Source organism: Zonotrichia leucophrys, chromosome 12 (assembly GCF_028769735.1).
Source record: "Zonotrichia leucophrys gambelii isolate GWCS_2022_RI chromosome 12, RI_Zleu_2.0, whole genome shotgun sequence".
In the NCBI taxonomy this organism is placed as follows: Eukaryota; Metazoa; Chordata; class Aves; order Passeriformes; family Passerellidae; genus Zonotrichia; species Zonotrichia leucophrys.
The window spans coordinates 8,305,568-8,321,721 of record NC_088182.1 but is presented as its reverse complement, the minus strand read 5'-3'; the positions used below and the strand labels follow the sequence as shown (position 1 = coordinate 8,321,721).

The 16,154-nt window shown below is 45.4% G+C and overlaps 1 long non-coding RNA gene across 1 annotated transcript in view; it reads left to right on the top strand.

The window, feature by feature from the left end:
- The window catches only part of LOC135453285 (uncharacterized), a 142,774-nt gene extending 127,435 nt beyond the window's left edge, over positions 1 to 15,339 (top strand). Inside the window, exons 3-4 of the long non-coding RNA XR_010441830.1 lie at positions 14,124 to 14,220; positions 14,485 to 15,339. This is a non-coding gene — a long non-coding RNA (uncharacterized LOC135453285). The remainder of the gene's footprint in view (positions 1 to 14,123; positions 14,221 to 14,484) is intronic.
- The last annotated feature ends 815 nt before the right edge of the window (positions 15,340 to 16,154 follow it).

Here is a 16,154-nt window from a genome sequence, read left to right as displayed (position 1 = left end):
GGTCCAGTAATTATTTCGCTGGCTTCAGAAAATGGCTATCCTGAAGTCAGAGGCAGTAGGAACAGGTGGGCTGCAGAATGCCTGTTTGATTTGGTAAACAGCATTAAAAAATTGGCACTGTGACTTCCTCCTGTAACAGACCAGTTCTACAGCTCTTGTGGATCACATGCTGCCTATTTTCCAATGCCACAGCATACCTTCTTTGCCATTGCAAGATATTAATTGCTTTTTTGGTTTTCTTTTGAAAATGTAGAAAGTTAAAAACATGAAATATCCATGGGATGGAAATGTTTCAAATATGCATTGGTGTTTGGTTGGGGAGAGCCCTTGGGGAAAAGGGGAGGGTGCAGATGGATTGACAAAGAGCAGGCTGAGCCTGGGGTACAGCACCAGCACAGATGCTCTGCTCTGTACAGCTCCAACTCTGTGCCCAAAAATTGTGCTCTGAGGCACTTTGTGCTTGTAGGAGAGTTTAGCCTAATGCAGAGCTGGTGACTTGGCACACAGGAGTCCTGCAGGCTGTTCTTGGCTCTGCCCAGGCCCTCTGGGTGAGCTCAGGAAAGGCACTGCAGAAACCTCAGTTCTCTCCAGAATGGGGATTGAGAACCTCCAGTCCTACAGAAGGGCTCTGTGAGCTGCTGGGGAATAAATTTGGGGTGAGCTGGTTCCTGCTCCTCCTGAGGATGGGGCTGTGCATGGGCCATGTCGGGGTGCAGTCACCCCAGCATCCCCCAGTGCTGTGAGCTGCCAGCTGTCCTGCCCCTCACAGCTCACAGGGCAGCAAATAACACATCTGGGCTTCTCTGTCCATCTCTTCTTCCTGCAGTCTCAGATTTTATCCCATGTAGCCCCCAGCAGGCACATTTGGAAGTGCTGTTCTCCACCGAGGCTCTCTGTAAGGAGGTCCTGCAGGAAGGGCTTTGTGAGGGGCTCAGAGGGGGCCATGGCTAATGAGAGAAACAGTCCTGTCCCTGAAAAAGATCTAGGGGACTTCAGTTCCCTTGCTGTCCTCTCCACTTTGTCTGTAGAGCAAACTTATCCCTCTGGGAGAGGAGGCAGCAGCTGCTCCTCCTGAGAGCACTGAGCAGAATTCATTCTCCACTGCAGGTCACAAAGGAGCAAGTAAATGCATTCCTCTGTTATTGTCCCCAGGAGTGGCTGAAAAGTGGTGACAGTGGATTTGTTCCTCCTGCCACTGCTTAGCATTAGAGTACATGTGTGGGGATCCTGTGCCATAAAGGATAAGGAAAGGGGAGAGAAACTCTTAGGGGACTCTCCCCACAGAGGAGAGATTTTCTTCTTCCTAGCACAGCCATATGGTGATTCTTCATCTTAAGGGCAAGCTGGATGACAAAAGTGGGCCCATACCAGCTTTGTATGAAACCTGGTGGATTTTAAACAGAAGAGAGCTGTGTCCCTGCACATACAGACATCTAAAGATCCTGTTGTTGTGCTTCCCGTGCCAGCAGGGCAGCTGTTAAAGCTCTGCAACATTTTTGGACAAAGAGTACAATGTTCCTGTGAGACTTTAAAAATGAATTAATAGAACATTGATTTAACTTACTGGCTTTTTGCAATGGCTTTGTTTCCAGGCAGTAAAAGTCTACTTGCCAGTTGTCCAGCCAGAAGCCAGTATCTATAAAAACCTGCCCCAGGCAGTTCGTGGAGGGCCTTAGTTAATTAAGATATGCATTATCATCTCTGCTTTGGGCTGCTTGTGAGAGAATATAAAAAGCACAACTAGACAACTGTCTTTTCCTCCTGTTTTGAGACTCATTCTTGATCCCACTGTGATTGCCAGCAGCAGACAAGGAACACAGCCAGAAGAGTGAAAATTAATAGTGGTGACATCTGAAATCTCCATCCGTGAGCTAAAAAGCAATGCCTGCTTTAGATTTGGCCTTTATTTGCAGGGGGGAGCAGCTCATTCCCCTAGTATGAGTGCTGGAAAATGTAAAAATAGAGTGTGAAGACCCCTGCTGCCATCCTGCACAAGGCTTCAGACAGCATGTGGACTTCTTTGTGATCAAAAGGGATCTGTCCTGTTGTCTGTGTAACTGTGTCTGTTCAGGCAGCTGCATTCTACAGAGCGGCTGTTCTTAATAGCCAAGGGTAAAATGGTATCCTGAGGAGCTTCTGCTCAAGTATTGTAGGTGTTTGGTTCTTGACCCACAGTTTTAGTGAATGAGAAAGCAGCAGTGCTTTGTTCTCAGGCTCCATCTTCCCCTTTGCCACCTTTCTTCTCTCCCAGGGACTGTGCTTCCCTCCCTCTGGCTGGTTTGCACTAAGGCATAAACCATCCTTGTCCTCCCCAGGGGGACCTTCCCTGCCTGCCCACCTTTCCTGCTGCCTGCCCAAAACCTCAGAGTGCCCAGGAAAGCCCTGCTGTGCACATTTCACATTCTTCATGTGTGGTGGTGTTTGCAAGGGTCCCAGGACAAGGGAAGAGATGAAAATCTTGACTCCAAGTTTCAGAAGGCTGACTTATTATTTTATGATATATATTATATTAAAGGAAAGTGATATATTAATACTATACTAAAAGAATGGAAGAAAGGATTTCATCAGAAGGCTAGCAAAGAATGGAATGGAATGGAATGGAATGGAATGGAATGGAATGGAATGGAATGGAATGGAATGGAATGGAATGATAATAAAATCTTGTGACTGACCAGAGTCCCAACACAGCTGGACCTGTGATTGGTCATCAAGTAGAAACAATTCGCATGGACCAATCAAAGATGCACCTGTTGCATTCCACAGCAGCAGATAATTATTGTTTTTCTTTTCCTCTGAGGCTTCTCAGGAGAAAAAAATCCTGAGGTTTTTTTCATGGCAAAATGATTTTTCAGAAAATATGTCTGTGACATTGATGATGCAGAAGTGGTTGGGAGGCAGCTGGCCTGGGAATGCAGCATGCTCCAAGCTCCAGCATATCAGGTGTGCTCTTTGCTTTGGAGATAAATGTATCAGGAAAGTCTGCTTGGGTATGGGCATGTGGCTCCAATGGGATGCTCACCACCTCTTTCCTAGACCATCAAACTTGTCTGGTTTCTTCAGCCTGCTGTGGTTGAGTTGTGTTTGACCTAAAAAGGGGTTAGGGAGGGCTCTGGAGGCAGTCAGCAGCTTCCTGAGCCAGCTATTCCCCAGGGAGGAAGGAAAGCTCCTAAGCCCTAGATAAAATGCTCATCACTTAGACAAATGTGCAGAGATCCTCAAATCCTCCCTAGAAATAGGGGATTGCAATATTAAACATAATTATGAAATGTCTATAGAGCTGCAGCCACAGATGGAGCTTTATGAGTGGTTTGAAGTAATGCTGCACCAGCATCAATTATCCCCAGCAACTGCACAGAGATATTTTTAGGGTGATATTTTCATTTTACAGCAGCACTTGGTCACTTGCAGCCACCAGCCAGGTGCCACCTCACCATTTGCACCCCAAGCATGCAGTGAGCTCAGAAAAGCCTGGCCTGTTCTGTTCTCTTGTCTCAATAATCAACAGCTCAGATGAACATTTTCCACTGTCTTGGCACCTCTGCTGTCAAAATCGCTGTGAATGAGGGAGCCTGCCTCTCTTTTCCTGCAGCTGTGAATATTAGCTACAGAGTAGCACTAAATCTTGTTTAAGCTACAGTAATTCCACCCAGTGATGAATGTCACTACCTGAATAATTTGGGTAATTTCCTGCAGCTCTAGTGTACTAGCAGAGAAATGAATGTTAATTTACTGCTAATTTAGTATACTAACCCTTAATTAGCAATGAGCAAGCTCTGAAATATTTGATTCTGAAAGCTCATCAAACTTTTACCAGAAAAAAAGAAATTCTCCCCTCCCAGCTGAACTCTTCACTCTATTTGAGGTTATTAGCAAAATGCTATGGGTGTGCCATTCATTACCTCTCACTAGGATATATGTGGCTGGGAACACCCCCATTTTCCACTCCTGCTGCAGAAATCCATTAAGAAGATTCTTGCTCTTATGCAATATATTCAGCTGTTGTAGGGTATTGCTGTGTGCAGAGATGCTGTAGCTTTACTGACAGGCAAGATTAATCATGGAATCATTCAGGTTGGAAAAGACCTTTAAGATCATTGAGTCCAACTGTAAGCCTTACACTAATTGCACAGATTATCAATGACTGGTGTCTAAAGAGGTGAGAGAAGGGCTGAGTGTGCCTAATGGGCTGGGCTGGTGCTGCAGGAACAGCACATGGCTCTGTGCAAAAGCTGGATGTGACATGACAAGATCATCTCCCACTTTTCTCTCTGGGCTGTTTTGCTCTTTTCCAGTCAGGTCTGGTATATCAGAACTACTCAGTAGTTCTATAGATTTTAATTTTATTCTTTTTTTGTGATAATTTGCAGAATAAGGCACAGCACAAGCTGAGCAGGGGCCTGTGTGAGCAGAACAGGGCATCACAAGCAGCCCTGTCTGTGAGTGGAGTGTGTGCATGGTGGTGAGTGGTGTTGGGGCAGGAGGAGAAGGGACTTGGGAAAGGAAAGGAAAGAGAGATGTGCATGTCAGCTGAACTGCTGATGCCAAGCCAAGCACTGAGCTGGGCAATGGGCCAGCACATGACTTATCTGTGTTGTACTGGAGGAATTTTTTGTACTCTGTGTTGGTACTGGAGGATTTTTGCAGAGGAAAGACTGAACTGTCAGGTGAATTTTGCTGTTGCTGGAGGTGAAGTCAAGCAAAGCCCCATAATGCTGGGGTGCTCTGCTAACTGTCCAGCAGAAACTTCCCCTTCTGTGCAGGATTATTGGTGCCATCCAGCCCAAAACTCAGTGATGAGGGGAAGAGATTTCAGTGGGGAAGAAATACACTGTGTGCCTTTCCTGTCCCCAGAAAAGGTGGAACTGCCTCAGAGGGGAGAGAGGGTGGGAACTGCCCATGGTGTGGTTTTATGCCCTGACTGGGGACAGGATACCCAGCACCCATCACTGCTACTTGATTTCCTACAGCAAAAAACAAACTTTCCTGTTTCAATCTTTGCAGATTTATCCTTCCAAAGTGCACTCTTGGTGTGGGCTGCTTTGATGTTTCTTCCTGGGACCCCAGGATTTACCTGACATTTGTCAGTCCCTCTTGTTCTACCTTCCCTTCTGCCTCTTAGGCTCCTTTTCTGGCCTCCATTGGTCACCTGGTTGAGTGACAAGGACTGAATTTCTAGGTTCTAGAAAGTGCTAGGGATTATGAAAAATGTTCTCTGTAATACAGGGTTCACTGAACAGCTTCAGTCAAATCTTTCAGGAAGTTATGGGAAGGTCTTCTCCTGGAATGACCAGTGCAGGATATTCAGAGAAGTGGCCGTGGCAGATAAGCTCCAGTTTATCTGCTGTGTGCAAACTGAAGCCTGTCCAGCTGGGCCAGGACTGCTGGAGCTCCAGGTGGGCCAAACCCACCAAACTGCAGAGTTTCACAGCCTTGCCCAGTGCCTGGGCAGCCCCTGGCAGCACAAGCTCCTTGCTCTGCATCCATAATGTTCCACATCCTCCCCACTGCCATGAGACCAACTCCAGTTTCCTCAAGAGGAATTCACAGTCAGACAAGGGCAGAAGAGCTGTGCTGAGAAAGGAGCCCTTTCTGAGGTGGGGGAAGCTGTTGGATGACAAGCTGGTTTAAAATGTTGGCCAACCCTCTCCTGAACATGCCCCTCTTTCCTTCTCTCCCTTTCTTTCCCACTGTGTTTGTTGCCCCTCCTCAGGTCTCACCAAATTTCTCTGCAGCTGATGAACAACACAACACTTGAAAATCCAACACTTTTCTTCGTTGTGTAAATGCCCCCATTCATGCCAGAGGATACATTTCACCCCAAAGCTGACACCAGCACATGGATGCCTCTCCTACTCTCAGTCCTTTATAGAAGTGCATGTTCAGGGGCTGAGACATACACAGATTTATGCAAATTCTACATCTTCCTCACAGGATTCTCACCACTTTTTTGCAGCTCTGTAGCTGTTTGGCAGGATAAACACCCAAATGCCTGGTGTAATCCATCAGCATGGCAGGCTCACCTCTTCCATGTCATTTTTCTGAGATGTTCTCTGTCTTTAGGAGATCAGCATTGCTCCATTAGCTGCTCCTCTGCCCCTGCCAGGAAGAGTGGGGAACTGTTTTATTTGCATATTAGGAAAAACAGATGAAAAATGGCTCTGTGTGCTTTCCATTCAGCTTTCTCTTTAAAACTTTTTTTTTGATTTGTTGAGCCTTTCCTTCACAGACTATAGTTTTCCCAAGGAAAATTTTGTCATTGCTAAATGAGCCATTCCACAAAATAGAGAAATATTGCTAGACTGTGATCTTCTCTTGCACCTGTAGGCAGAAAATGACTGTGATGTTTTTCCACAGGTGAGAGGGATGCATTCTGCACCCTTCTTCATGCTGCTGACCCTGTTGGAGAACCAAAAACCATCTCTGTGTGCCTCTTCTTGGGAGGGGCAGGTTCTACCCAGCTATTCTTTACTGAGGTCTGAGCTGGGAGAACTCCTTACTTACTCGTGTCTAGTTAGAGGCATGTAAGAGCAGAATCTGACACCAAAACTAGCACTTAAAATGCATTATTTAAAGAAGTTTGCCCTTCCATATTTATGTGATGGGTGTTTTACTGCTGGAACACTTTAATAAGGGCAATACATATTATGCTTTTCTTATCTGCACTGTTTTATTTAGACTCAAAGGCTGAGACTCACCTAACCTGATGTAGTTGTGTTCATCTTAGTTTGGACATGCAGTTTCTAGAGTCAGTGAGAGGAAGCTGGTGCTTTAGAGATGTCATCCAAAAAATAGATGTGTAAGAGCAGAGAGATGAATCCTAAAAGCACCTTTTCCACTCTGTTGGTCACAAAGGACATTTTGGGTTGTGGGCCTGGATGGGTCAAGTCTGCAGTAAGGTGAATTCTACCCCACACCAGAGTCTTCTGCAGAACTCCAGGAAAGAAAGGGCCCTGGTGAAGTCAGGAAAACTTGAGTTTAACATGTGAAAACTCCTGTGTGTGTGTGTTTGCTTTCTTAGCTGCTGTTTCATGTAACAGATATCTTTAGGATCTGTTTTACCACAGCCAAAAAGGGACCAGTAGTCAAGTTTATACAGTGAGAATTGCTAACCCTGGAAACAGTGATTAAAGCAAAATTTAGAGCACAAGTTAGATAACCTGTGGGATGGGAGAAAGTCCAATGCAATGCTGTGGTCATAAGTTACAGAGCAGATAAATGTGTATATTAACAGGACTCAGTGAATTGGTGCTGTCCTAATATCTGTCACTGGGTGCAACCACATCCTGAGCTTGGAAAGCATGATGAGATGGAACAGCCCCAGAGGACCATGAGGGAGCTCATGGCCTGTTTTCATTCCCATTTAATTGAGAAAGTCTGGAAGATCACAGCCCTAGTAATGAAAACTCTCTCACCATCTGTAAGTTCTTGTACAGGGAGCAAGGCCTTGCCAAATTGCCCCGATCCAGCAGAAGGGAGGGCCAGCACTGGGTGGAGCATGGAACTGAACCCATCAGTGGTGGAAAGGAGCAGGGCTCTCAGTGGGAGCCCCTGGTGCAGCACACCCTGATGACACTGGCTTCTGACTCACTGCCAGTTTTGTAATCAGGATGGGCTGTTTTTCCAAAAGAGCTGCTGCAGTTCAAAGAGGAATTAATTCAGGGGAGTTTGTGCTGTGCAGTAGGTCAATATAGCTGATCACAACAGACTCTGTGGGAAAAAGGACTTTGTCTCCATAAATCATGGCTGTGGTTTTGTCCAAATGGTTTGGAAGCAGACTCTTGTTTACTAAGCTGTAAAGTCTTTAAGCAGAAATTTAAATTTTCTTTCTGGAAGCTCTTTAAAATTGATTCCCACAGTAAACCCAGCTTCAGGAAATCCAGGACAATGCCAGTTAATTAATTAAGGCGATTAACAAGTAAACTGGTGCTTCCTTTGACTGTGGGCAAGCAGTTGGTATTTTAGCAAACTTTTCCCCTTAATAATAGTAATTCTTCTTGGGGCTGTCACACTGTCCTCCCCCACTTCCACCCTTTCCCAATTATGATTCTCTTCTTTTGATCATGGAAATGTTTTTTTTAAATTTTTTTATTAATCTAAAATATGCTGCTTGGAGATGACATTTTGTGAAATGTTCATTTTAATTATACAGGGATGGTTATCACTGCAGGGATGTTGGCATTGGCTTTCGATGCAAAATCCTTCTTTTTGCTGATTATATTGAGAAAGCTCTGCGAGCCTTAGGCACCTGAAAATTGTAATGCATCATTGTTCACTACTGAGAGCAGCAGGGAGCAGGAATTAAAGCTGAAGTGGGAGGGCAGTGTGGTGGTATCTAGATCAGCAGTGCATGAGGACGCTGAGGAGGCTGGCATGCAGGTGTGCTGCTCTGGGGACACACCAGGGGACCAGGGTGGCGGCAGTGCCCACCTGCAGAGGCCAGAGCCACGAGTCCCTCCTGCTTTGCTGGCTGCTAAAAGTGAGGGAGGAGTGGAGCCAGGAAGGGTTTCCAGCTGGAGGAACATGAGCGCTCCCCAGTGCAGTGACTGCAGAGCTCATGGCTGGCCGTGGCTGTTTGGGCAGGGGTGTAGCCAAGCCTTGGGGTGGAGCACCAGGTCCCCACACAGCTGCAGAGCACACCCCTGTGCCCCAGATGGGTGTGAGGAGGGCAGGCCTCCATCCTCTGCTTGGTGCTGCCATCAGCCCCCTGACAGTCCCTGGCAGAGATTTGCCTTGCCAGCAGCAGGCTGGCACAGAGCTGATGCTGGGTAATGGAGTTGCCCTCCCAGGTGCAGCACTAGAGGTTTCCTCTTCTAAAGACACTCTTGTGGCAGTGGTGTTTACTCTGGGCCAGCCTGCTCCTTCCTGCATATATAATACTTCTTGAGGCTTTTATCCATCTCAGTGGGGCTGCCTGAACAGCAGAGTGCTCCTTGACACAGGTAAGGGTGGTGTGATCTAAGCAAGCAGCTGCAACTCCCCTCAGCTAACTGCTTTCATGAGGAGATATGAAAACAAATGAGGCTGGAGCAGTTTTTCATGTGAGAGCTGCCCTGGGAGCCAGGCAGGCAGCTGTGGCTCTCACCCATCCCACTGGATCCAAAACATGAGCTGTGCTCATCCTAGGCATGGCTTTAAACAACATTATTGCAGCTCTGGGAGATCCCCCCTGTGTTCAGATGGATTTCCTTGGTGTCATTGCCTGGGTTTAGGTTTGGCCCAGGTTCCCACATTAGCATTCCTGCTTTAGTGCCCAGCCTGTCTGATGATCCCAGAGCCATGAGGGCTCTCCTTACACTCTGCAAAAGGCTCACAGGGAACTGAGACCTGAACTTCATGCTGAACAGCCATATGACTAATGGCAGGCCCTTCCCTAAGGACTTTATCTTAAATAAATTCCTCTTCAGATTATTAAAACTTCTGGTTTGCTGCTCTAGGTGAAGATAGAGCTGAGTAAATAGTGGATGTTTTGGATCTGTAGTTAAAATGAAAAATTGGAGAGGTGGAATAAGCAGCCATAGTTGAGTGGCCAAAAAGAAATACTCTGTACTCTGAAAAAGTACTTACTTTAGTTTTAGTGCTTTAATTTTTAAAACTGTCCTGTCTTTTAAAAACCCAGCTCAATATTTAATTTCAAAATGGCATTTAAAAAATTAATGGTGCTGACAGTTTGTTTCCTTTTTGGGGCAAGACGAAAGGGAAGAGAATGACAGAAACAACTCATTGCAAGTCTTTCATTTCTGCTCTTCAAGAAATTTCATATTCAGAAAAATTAATAGATCTCCACTGGAATAATAACATAAAATGAGGTCTGGCTGTCTAATGTCACCCCACTGTTTTACTACCATGGAAAAGAAATAATGAATTTCATTCATAAATGTAACAAGGGACTGTAAGTCCTTGGTATAAGCTACAGCTGTTGCATGAGGCCACACAGGCAAAGTCAGCTATTAACTGAGATAAAGCTGCACTAAAGGAAGGGATCATTAGAAGATCAGCTGAAACTCCTTCATTATTAATGAAAACTACTTCTACATGTTAAGAGTCTCCAAACATCTTTTTAAGAATGAAGCATATATCACTTGGAGAAGAAAGCACAGAAGTGAAAAGGTAACTCTAAACCCTTTTTGTCTTAACACAAAACCCTCTGGATTCCTTGTGCAATAGAATGTTTTGCCTGACTGGCATATTAGAGTGGGAGGGGGGTGTGCAGTGAGGGAGCTGCCATCACACAGCAGTTCCAGCTGGGCTTGCAGGAGAAGCAGGTTTGGAGAAAGGTCCAGGATGGCAGAGTGCAGCTCCACAGGGTTGAGCAGGAAGGGCAGGGGGAGATGCTGCTGCCCTGAGCAGGGAGCTACAGGATCCCTTTTACTCCAGGGGAGTGGGGGAAGCAGGGCTGGTGCAGTTCAGGGCCTCACCTCAAAGCCCTGGTGTCAGTGGGAGCTGCAGATGAAGGGCAGAGCTGCCTGACATCCCCTTCCTTGTGCAATGCCCTTTCCTGCAGCTCCACAGCTCCTGTGACTCTGGTTTGTTATAAAATGGAAAAGAACTATTAGCTAACTACCTGGAAAACTAATTAACCTATTGTAGCACAAATCCTGGCTTTACTGTTAATCTCAGTCAAGGATTCCTTCTGTCCTGTTTGGCCTGGAGCTTAACACCAGGAGCAGCATGAGCTGGAAGTGTTCAGCACCTTTGAGAAAGAGACCACATGCAGGTAGCCTGCATTAAGGGATGCTGGAAAATAATCCCCTGGCACATTAGCTCATGGCTGTGTGTGTTGGCAGAGATCAAGCCAGCAGTTCATGCTGAGCATCTGAATTCACAACAAAACCCAAATTCTGTGAAATAATGCTGGCTTTTTAAAATCCATATTTATTTCCTGCTTTCAGGCGCTTACCTAGGTATTGATCTGATCAATGTGAGTACCCTTTTGGACAAACAGGCTTCTTAAAATGCCTTAAAAGCTTCATTATTAGGATAATGGAACCAAAGTTAAAAACAAATCAAACAATGCGCGTGTAAAAGGTTTCCCCCAGACAGCTTGAAAATAAATTGAAAACAAATTCAATTAAAATAACAATCAACCTTTTTGTTCCTTCAGTGGTATGATTTCTCTGAGGCAGGTATACAATGATAAGAGATTTCTTTGAAATGCTGAAGATAGCAAACCCATAGGCAAGCTATGACAGATCAAAGCAGTATTTGTGCTAAAGAACAGCCTGCTACTATTAAGTTTCAGGGCTGAAATGTTTCTTTTTTTTTTTTTTCTTCCTTCTAATTTTTTTTTTCCTTTTCAGTCCCAGATGCTTTTGCATCTGTTACTGTTCTTTCCTCATGGCTTTTACTTCACTGAGCCAGGCCCTAGATCTTGACCCAAAGGAAATGTCTTGTCAGAATTTCCTTTTACATGTAGCATTGTACTTTCTGTGTTCTGTATGACCGGAAGTTTTCCTTTTTCTCTTTTGCTTTGTTACCCTTGACCTGGGGTTTCTGTGTGCCATTAATCTTTTACTCCCCAGCTGCAAAGGGAAGGGGCTATGCTGGGAGCAGTGTTGGAAGCAGTGTGGCAGAGGCTGGGCTGTGAGCAGGTACTGCTCTTGCCTGCCCAGGATGGTGTGCCAGCAGTGCCAGCAGCACTGGGGCACTGAAAACAGCCTGCCAGCTCCTGTCATGGTCCCCTTGAGAAGGTTTTGCTGTTGCACACAGAATTACAAACGGACTGAGGTTTTTGCTTCTCTGTTATTTGGCATGGTGCTTGTGACCCCACATCTGCAGCACTGTGTGCAAAGGTGAAAGTAATGAAGGCAGCTACTGATGAGCTGGTTTTTTTTTTTTTTTTTTTTTTTTTGCAAATGATTGTGCTGTGTTTGCTCAGAGCAGTAAGGACATCCAGTTAGTTACTGTTTTGTATGTGCCACAAAGCACCTTGGCCTTGCAGCCATTCTGCAAAACCCACATTTTCTGTTTTAACCAAGACCTGGCGCTGTAAGAACCATCCTTGTATTATCCATTGATTAGGTGCCCCTTGGGGTTGCCTGTGTAGCGTGTTCCTGTAAAATAGGAGCCTCTCAGCCAGGCTGGTGATGCTTTGAGTAAATTACAGTGCTGTCTACAGAGAGCACCTGATGCTGTTTGCAGGAGAAACTTGCTGGTTTTGTTCACGCTTTTTGTTGCAAATTTGCTTGATGGCTGCTCTTCTCTGCAAAGTACCTTTTAGTCTTGAAGAAGCTGATGGGCTTTCTGTTTTGAAGATCCACTAAAATGAGGCATGAAATACTCCTCTATTATCTAGTGTGTGTTGGGACATCGTGTTCCCAGTGCTGTAACCAGGGTTTGGATTGGTGTTCAGTTCCCTGTATTGTCAGTGCACTGATGGGCAAGTAAGGACTTATTACACTCTTTTAGCAGAAGCAAAGGATTAGAGGGTTGAGGACCATGTCTTCATCTCGTTGTGGCTGCAGAAATACAGCCTGCTCCAAGAGCACCATGTTAGACACTGCAGGAAAGTGCTAATTGAGACAGGCTTGGATATCAAGGCAGAGCTCTGTAGTTTCATGAAAGCCAGGCAAGGAGTTGGTTTTGCAACACTGATTTCAGCAAGCATTTTAAATTCTTCAGGAAAGCTGTTTCACCTACTAGTTCCATGTAGTGGCTGGGTTCAGAGCTGCCTCTTCTTTGGCTTGAAGGAGGGAGTCACAGAAATGTGGTTGTGGGCAAAGGAGGAGCCTGCCTTGTTCTGAATGCAAAGTGCATTCCTTGTTATTCCAGGCACAGTCACTTCCACAATCACAGATTGTCTTTGGAGTCTTCAGAATTGATTTTTATGCCCACTAATTACTGCCATGGCTGTTCCTTGGAAACCATGGGCAGTGAAGGTGCAGTTCATGGGCATTGGGCTGAGCACAGTTTATATTGGGATGAGTTAATATCTGGAAGAATATTTGATTTGAAATAGCTGAAGAGATCTTGCAAGGTTGCTTGCCTCTTTGAAAAATACTATGGTTGCAGTTACTGTTCTGCACCTTTGCTGTTTCTTTCCTCTTCACTACATGATCCAATCAAACTGCAAATCAGCTGGCACCAATTGCATATTACTCCAGCTCTATGTTTTACTAGTTTTACTGAGAACCCCCACTAAATGGGATTTTAAGATAATTTTGGATGATGTTTCCTTTCTGTTGACTCTTGTCAGCAGGCCTTCCAGAATAAAAATATGAATTTGGGCTGGTGATGGATTTAGAACTGTGCTTGGATATATCAGAGAAGAGCCAGAATATGGCACTAGTAGGGTGAAAAAGGTCACTGTGCTGCATTCTTCTGCAAAAACAGCCAATCTGCAGGATGTTCTCGAGTACCAGAATAAGTTCTGGTAATAGGAATATCTTGGTAATTAAACTGGTTGTACTGGGTGAGAATCCAATGGGGATATTATATGGGTAAGATACACGGTGGGGATATCTGGTGGTGATATCTGTTTTATGGCTGCAAGGCAAAGGGAAGCAAAACAGGTATTGGGTTTATTCTGCTTTCAAACAAATTTAATTTTTCCTAAGACTCTGTTTCCACGCCTTCTGGAACATTATGCTTCTTTCAGTGATTATCAAGCCTTTCTTTTTGAACATGCAGAACACAGATTTATATGAAATTGATGGGAGCACTTGTGATTAAGAGATAAACCTAGGCAAGCCAGCTCTTAACAGAGTCTTCTGTTTGGTTAACTCAAATCTTTGGACAAGTTTGAGATCTGAATCTCAATCTAAATTTCACAAATAACCTTTTCTTTTCAAGTGGCTGAGCCAATGTTCCAGGTCCTGCAAGCACTGGCTCTGAATATCAAAGCTTGACCCCATCTACAGTGATGAGAAAAAATCAGCTTATCCTTCTCTAGAGTGTAGCCATTCCTGGGTGAAATGGGAGGAGGCTCTTTTTTAACAGCATAAAGCACAATTTTATGTGGAGAGCAAATGATTTCACAGCCTACTCTGAAAGTAATTAACAGAAACAGGGTGTAAACACTGGCTTCTGTGCTCTCTGAAGTAAACAAAATAAGAATTTATGCTATTGACCTTGTTAAGTAACTAACATTTTTCCTCCTCTGCAGTAGCTTTTGCTTTCTCCCACAGTTCAACCCCCCCGAGCCCGAGGCCGCTTGCTCCACCAAAATGTTCAATGCCACATTTGAATAAACTGAATAAATCCAGCCATACTGCTAAACATATGGTAAGTAATAGCATCATTAACAATAGCATAGTGCACATTTGACAACTGAAGGGATTTGGCTGCTTTGTGCCAGAGGAGTGACAGCAGAGGAGCAGTCCTGGCTGCTCCTGCCATCCTGTCCTGTCCCTCCCTCTGCCCCTGCCTTGACCTGCTTGAAAATTTGAAAAGCTGCCCATCTTCTTACCAGGGACCTGGGCTCTTATCTTGCACTTGTCAGCTGTGAGGCTCCATTTCACCTTAAGTGTTGCTGTTTATTCTGCACAGGTGGAGAAGGGAGTGTGGAGAGGAACAAATAAATGCCCTAAGCATCTGGTGAAGGTGATTGCTCCAGGGGATGCCTTGGCCCTGGCTGGCCATCCATGGCTGAGCACTTCTTGTGGCATTCAGACAGACTGTGACACTCCAGGGAAACCAGAAATTCCAGCTTCTGCAGCATGGTCAGGAGCAGAGGGAACTGGTGTGTTCTCAGCCCTGAACTAAGGAACTGGCAGGATGTGGGGGGATTGTTTGAGTGTTAATTTTGAAGCTGTTCAGGAAAAAGCACATCACTTTCCTTATACCCTCCCTGGCCTCTCCTGGAGGCACAGGGGCTGTTGTGGCAGTACACCCCAGAGGATTGCACAAGGTCCTGCCTCTCCTCTGCCAGCAGAGCTCCTGGTGGCACCCTGCTGCAGGATGCAGCCTTGCTCATGGCTTTGTGGGGTGCTTTGGCCCCCAGAACCTCAGGTGTCGGTGTGGGTTGGCAGCCACTCTGTTGGCTTGCTCCTGTTCTTGCTGCAGTCACTGGTAGCACCCCATAACCTCTGGTCCCTGCCTTCCCTGCTGCCCTTTTGTGCCCTGCTCCATCTTTGCTTCTCCTCCAAGGTGTCCTTGACTTGCTGTCTCTCATTTCCCTTTGTCTCCTTATCAGATTTGAAGTCCATCAATGCATCAATCCCAATCCCTGAGGTAACTCCCTCAGTTCTTGCCGAAATACCAGGCTGCTGCCTTCTGCCCTCCAAGGGCACCTGGCATTGGCAACTGTCCCTGCCCATCACCCTGGGCCTCAGCAGCAGGGTGCCTTGTGCATTTGCTTCAGAAATGGTTTTAGTTTGTACCTCCATGCTGTTGCTACTCTGGTTCTTAATGAAAACACCCACAGCCATGTAAAACTTTTCTCTTTTTGATAGCCAGCTTTGCTAATTCTTTTAGACTCCTACCCCTGGAAACAGCAGATGGCTTCTGACCAAAAAGTCACTCCATCAATATAATGCTTAATGCTAGGGGATAAGACTGCTGCTTTACTATGCATCCTGGGTGCATAAACCCAGCTCACTTCATCATCTCTGAGCTCCCTTCACTTGCCACCTGTTATCCTGCTCCTGTGGATCAGTGTGCTCCCAGGGAATAATCTCAGTTTCCCAGGGGTGAGGTGGGCAGTGCTCACTGCTCACCTGCAGCTGAGCTGCCTCAAGGTGCCCAGCAGAGGCTTCTGCAAATGCTTCCTGCTGCAAGAGGTTCTCCCCAAAACTTTGTCTGGCAATATTCCTGTCCCAAACTTCTGAATGTAAAACCATCCCTGAGTGTTACAGATCAGTCACCAGGTCACCCAGTCCGTCTGTTTTGGTACTGCTCTCAAACTCTGCTGGCTGCTGAGGTAATAAAACACCTCCAGAAATTACATTCTTTTGCTTCTTTATTTTCAGCCGAACATTTTTTTCCTCTATAAATCAACATCATGTTGCAGCATTTGCAATCCAGATGTTGGTGCTTTTTGTTAATGAAAAAGGACACTGAAATTAATTGACTGTAAGGTGATGATATGTTAAAATGTAAAAACAAAGCCAAGAAGTCAGTTCCTGTATTTTGCATTGGCTGAGCTCTTAGAAATGCAGGAAGAGAATAAAGCACAGTAAAAAGAGAAGTTAAATGCAAATGCCTATTTTTTTTTTACT